This window comes from Rhinichthys klamathensis, unplaced genomic scaffold (assembly GCF_029890125.1).
Source record: "Rhinichthys klamathensis goyatoka isolate OS25496 unplaced genomic scaffold, OSU_Roscu_1.1 h1tg000452l_1, whole genome shotgun sequence".
In the NCBI taxonomy this organism is placed as follows: domain Eukaryota; kingdom Metazoa; phylum Chordata; class Actinopteri; order Cypriniformes; family Leuciscidae; genus Rhinichthys; species Rhinichthys klamathensis.
In genome coordinates, this window is record NW_026606944.1 from 1,249,426 (window position 1) to 1,255,631 (window position 6,206).

The 6,206-nt window shown below is 39.6% G+C and overlaps 1 long non-coding RNA gene across 1 annotated transcript; it reads left to right on the plus strand.

Moving 5' to 3' along the window:
• Positions 1-3,952: 3,952 nt before the first annotated feature.
• Positions 3,953-5,130, plus strand: LOC130071706 (uncharacterized). The gene is made up of 4 exons (XR_008804022.1): positions 3,953-4,044; positions 4,319-4,472; positions 4,645-4,755; positions 4,863-5,130. It is a non-coding gene; the product is annotated as an uncharacterized LOC130071706 (long non-coding RNA).
• The last annotated feature ends 1,076 nt before the right edge of the window (positions 5,131-6,206 follow it).

The window sequence follows — 6,206 nt, forward strand, 5'->3', positions numbered from 1 at the left end:
GTTGTCATTCCCTTTGTAGCACGTGCGAGTGACGATACTCTGTCAACCAATCAACTTTCTGCAGTGAGTCTAGGTCCACCCTTTAGTATCGTACCACTGTGCTAGGTACCCCAATGGAAGTGTACCCAAAAAGTGGTACGATACGGTTCTGCATTTTGGTAGCATTCACAACTTTTGACAGTGGAAACGCAAAATTGCGTAGCGTGCTGTATTATACCGCTCATCTTTGCCGAGATATTCCATCCACCTCACAGGTGTGGCATATCAAGATGCTGATTAGACAGTATGATTATTGCACAGGTGTGACTTAGGCTGGCCACAATTAAAGGCCACTTTAAGGCCCTGTCCACATGGAGAACCGTTTACCTATATACGTACAATTTTTTGTATCGTATTGGCGTTTCGTCCAGACGGACCCGTCGTTTTGGGACACTGAAACCGCTATTTTTTTAAACCGGGTCCCAGAGTGGATAAATTCGTTTTCGTGTGTACGGCCAATCCGTACATTTTGTGAAACGATGATGTCATCACACCACGCGTCAGCATTAGTCACACACTGCTACGTCACACCTAACAGCAACAACAATGGCGGACTATATGCTTGTGATCGTGCTGCAGAAGCTACTGAGCCTATTTGGACCTTGAACCGTTTGGGGCCCATTGAAGTCCATTATATGGAGAAAAATCCTGGAATGTTTTCATCAAAAACCTTAATTTCTTTTCGACTGAAGAAAGAAAGACATGGACATCTTGGATGACATGGGGGTGAGTAAATTATAAGCAAAAGTTTTTTTTAAAGTGAACTAATCCTTTATGTGCGGCTACCATCCAGCGGTTGTTGTGATGGATCTTCACAAAAAGGCGGCATTTAATATGCCTGGTAGGTCATATCAACATTTTCACTGTTTTTACTTATTTAAAAAGTTTTTTTTTTCAGGTGCCCGTCAAAATCGTTTTTTAGTGTCACCATCATACCACTACTGGGCTCCTTGGATTGGTCCCAACACCAGAATAGAAGATATAGTTTTAAATACTGAGTATGCCAAGATGCACGCTCCAAGACCAGCTACTGAAGATGCCGAACTTCAAGTTACAGAAGAGAGGCTAGAAGAAGTGCTTACCAATCTAAAGGTAATTTTGTTGTTTTGTTTTCTACATAAACAAATCAATATATTGGATACTTTTTTATTGCAACCTTGTATGTGTAGGTGGATGTGGTGCGGCAACTTTGCAAGCAATGTGGTCTGGACCCATCAGGTTCCAAAATGAATTTTGTTCTAAGACTTAGGCCCCGTTTACACGAAGGGAAAACGCAGATATTGGGTTTAGGGTAGGGTAGGGTGGGGGGCAAGAACTGGGCCCTCATTAAATTAAATTATGGAATAATTGTTAAAAAATAAATAAAATAGGCATATTTGTGGAAAAAATATCCAATATTCGAGTTATATAAAAACTTTTTATTTGTTTTCTTCCTAATTGTCCTTGAAATAGTGGTCAAGAAACTACTTTTTAGAAATATTTTAGTCCATGTAATGTGAATAGTGTTGTGTTCAACAGGGTATTGCTTTCAATATAGTTTTCGTTTAAGACAGCTTAGAATTGTATATTTATTAGTGTAACCAAAACATATTTATTTTCTTTTTTATTGGGTTGGGCAGTCATCACATGCCCCTGTGGAGTTGTGTATTCCCTGAAGTTCCTTCTTCAGGCAGAGTCTCCGCGGGACTATAATATCAATATCTATGACTTTGCCAAGGGGCTTAGCCACACACACTAACCTTAGGGAGCCAGAATGTATCCCTTTCAGACCTTATGGGGGACGACTAAAAGAGCCTACTTCAGAAAATATCAAACTAGCCGTTGAGGGTCAACTGAAAGTAAACCTCCTTTGGTTGAAGAAAAGAAGGACAACGTGGATCCAGATTGTCACCCTGTTACAGGTTCAGCTGAAAATTTTGCACTTTATGATCTGTTTCATGAAAATAACACAAAAGATGCTCGAGATGCACTGCGTAAAATTCATAGTCCCAGAATTGGCAGGCTGGCTGAACAGTCAATGTGCTGAACAGCTTTTTTCTGACATGAGAAAAAACAATTACTTCCTCAACACACTCACTCCATCTGGACATATTTTCATGATGCGAAATATACTACAGCATTACAACACATAACAAAATAAGAAGATAGAAGATGGCATCAGAAAGATTGTACCACAAAATGCCCAGTTGCATTTAGATGTACTGCATTTTCCGCACTATAAGGCGCACCTTCAATGAATGACCTATTTTAAAACATTTTTCATATATAGGGCGCACCGGATTATAAGGCGCATAAGATACTGCAGTCAAACTTTATTAAGCGTTCTGAAAACTCTGTTCACTCCCATGGTAACGTTGTTCAAACGTTAAAGGAAAACTCATTTTTTTGTAAATTTGGAGTGCTGTCAGTACAGATAACAACGACAAAAACCGGTGTTGCCTACAACGTGTTATCCTCTTTTTAAAATTTGCACCCTGTTGACTTCAACGGGACAAGTTTTAAACCTGCTTTTAGCCTCTTAAAGTCCCCATGAATTCAAAATTGACCATACTTACTTTGTTTGCCTAAATTGATCGTTTTGTGGTGAACAATTCATCCATGCAAGTCAATCCACACAAAAAAAAATTTTTGGCTTCGTAATCTTTAATCAAAATCTGAAATTTCCCCTCCCCTCTGCGTTGGAGGACCTTCCCTGATGACGTAGGTTTCACGGTTTGGGCGTCTTCTTAACATCCGTAATCACGCCCCTCCAACTGACAGTAGACAGGCTGAATGAAAACACCTACTTTTCTAGATCCAATCAGGTGCTAGTTGGGAAAAAAGCCACGCCCACCATTTTGCCTCATTTAGTATTCCGTTTCTCTCGCAAATACGTCACAACACTGGAGAAAAGTCGTTTGCAACTTCCGGTTCACGGGGACTTTAACAACCTTAATGTGTCATTACAAGTGCACAGCCATGTGAGTGAACACGGTGAATCTGACTGCAGTAAATGTGAAAGATATGAATAAAAATGATGTTTATTCAGCCACCTCACATACCCGTATTTTCTTCCTGGTTTCGGTCGAAGTCCACAGTAGGCGATTGTCGAGTGCGCGCGCGATCATTGGTAACTAAGCAACAGTGGAGACTCAGACTGTCAGCTGTCAGCCGATGACGGTGCTGTGTGGTGTTCTGAGAATATCAGCTCAAATGGATAGTTCATCCGAATGACCGAATCAGATGTTGAACACATGGAGGAGGTTTGATTGCGCGCGCGCGCGAACTCGACAATCGACTACTGTGGACTTCGGCCGAAAACAGGAAGTAAATACGGGTATGTGAGCTGGCTGAATAAAGAGATTATTCCTGCCTTCGTGAAAGCTCGGATCACAGATGAGACTGATATATCAGCCCAGGCATCCACGATCCATTGGCAGATAGTGGCGTAAGTTGCCCGGCGCTGTCTCCCCGTCTTGGTGAACGTGTGTTCACCATCCATATATAAGGCGCTCCGGATTATAAGGCGCACTGTCTTTTTTTTTAGAAAATTAAAGGCTTTTAAGTGCGCCTTATAGTGCGGAAAATACGGTACATGACCAAATAATAATGGGTAACTAATACATTTTTATTTCTGCCATGACTTTTCTGTTGGTTATATTACAATTTTTGTTTTATTGGTGCTACCCCAGTAGCCACAACCTCAGATGGGACAACTGGATCTGTGGCTAAGCTGATGCATGCGGAAAGGGAAATAAAAGACTTCCGGCGCTGGGAAGGCCCGAAAACTTTGGTAAATTTCATTTTGACAGTATCCAATGGACCTTTTGATTGTCATTTCACCAACACTTGTTCGTGCTCCACAAAATAACTCAATTGTGGGGTCAGGGAAATTGTGGAGAGTGCTGATATGTATTTTTCACTTTCCAGCATTTTTTAAACCATTTACCATGTTATAGGGAAGCCTCAAGAAGTATCAAGTGGATTACATGCAAGGTTGTCCCCAAGGACCACTGGATTCTTATGGTATAATGTCTGACAAGTCACTAGCAATTTGTACTTTGTAGAAATTTTGCCTCGTTTGTATTCCTTGAACAGCGAGTTTGTGGATTTTATACAACCTTGACTTCACAATCACCCTGTTAGATTTTACTTCACAATAAAAACAGTCGGGCCGTCATCCCTTACTTTTTACCCACTACATACATATATACCAAAATCAAAGACCTAGATAAATTGAAGAACTGGGCTTTTGGGCCATTATCTTTTCTTTTGTTTCTCTTTTTTTATTTGTTCACAGTTGCCAGCATCTGTTCTGGAGGACATTTTTATTGATGTGGTTCTCCAGGAGGGTGATGAGGCAATTTTGAAGCTGGCCCTTGTGTGCACTCGCTTCAGAGACCTTGTGACACGGGAAGGCTTCAGGAGACGAGCCCATTTCCTTTGGCTTGACAGTAAGTGTTAATTGCTTGTTAACACTGTGCAGTCAGAGTTTTTGGATAACTTTTTCAAAAGTGACATATTTTTTATAAAAATTCAGGTGATTTTTGCTTGATTGGCTGGTTAATGAATTCCAGCCTTGTGTATTTTTGTATGATTTAAAAAAAAAAAGTTTTATTTGTACAGGTGTCACAAATTGAACTGTTTTCTCACCGTACTACAAGGCGGAGTACTACAAAATGTACAAACCGGAAACGTGTAGGCAATGTGGAGACGTATACAAACACTGCACTCCAAGTATGCCTTGTTAGTTGTTGCCATGGAGTGTTTTACTTTCAATGATGAATTAAAACATTTAAAAAATAATGAACATTGAAATATTTGCTTGCTTTGCTAACCCACAGGATATGGAGGTCGAGGAAGAAAGGGGGAACTTTTTAAAATTATAAGTGAAGACACCCACCCAGACTTCTGCAGCGAGTTCTGCCAGATCTGTGCTGACCAGTGTGAAAGGATGAATAGCTAATTGTGAATGTCTGGTGGTTTCCCTGTAATGTTTGTGTCATTCTGCGCGTGCTCCCAATGTGGTTTTCCTTATGTTTTGCCTTCAAAGTTTCCCTACTGTTTTCAAAATGTCTGTTTTACCTAGTGTGTTAATAAACGTTTTTTTTTTTTTTTTTTTTTTTTTAATTGTGCTGGTAATGAATTTTTCATGCATTTATGTAAGTAAGATGCTCTTATGTTATGTAAATTAGGTCAGATTCCCTTGTGAAGTCATTTATAAGTATAAAATTAGTGCTGCTATAATTTAGTCACTTAGGCCGGAGACACACTGGCTGCTGTTTTAGTTTTAGTGTCTGTTGCGTGTCAGCTGCGTCGCGTTTTCTGTGTCTTTGCACACCAGAAACATGTCTGACACGGCGCTGCTGCTGCTAGGTGACGTACAGGGACGTATTGTGGAAATATTGTTAAGCATAAATATAAAGCCTACTGATAAAGACACTGTCAGCAGTATTGACAGCAAAATAGACTGCATAATATTTCGTTCTGTATTGACAGGTGCAATATTTGAAAATTGATCATTATTTATTTTTAAATTATATTTATATCTGAATTTGTCAAAACCTAGACTTTCAACCATCAAAATGTAATTTATTAAAGGGGTCATATAATGCCATTTTTGTACAAGCTAATATGATTCTTTAGGGTCTAAATTAAAAGTTTGTAATATACTTTAATTAAAAATTCTCATTAGTATTGTAAGAAAAGACTTATTTTACCTGGTAAAAAACAGCTCTGTTTTCAGCACACCGTTTCAGTGTATATGACTTTAAATGATAATGAGCTTTGCTGACTCCGGCTCTCTGTTCTATGCACCAGAGATGGCTCTGGCGTACACCGTTTGCAACACAATAACCATAACACGTTGTTCAGTATAAACGTGGGATTATGCATTATATTGAGAAAGTCATACATAGAAAACATGCCGTAATGTACCCTGAGTGTAAACCTTAGACGCATTCATTGTGAAGCGTGCAGCTAGCGATTTACAAGGATTAATATAAAGTTTAATAAAACGTTACACTCACTTCAGTTCTTCTGGAGCAGCTGCAGGAACACGAATATCTGGTACCGATCCTTTCATGAGCTTTCTTAGCAAAACCAGCTTTATACTGACCCTCGTTTATAAAGCAGTCTGGTGTGTGAAATGATTCGCGCAAACATGAAAGCATTGACGTTGCTCGTGG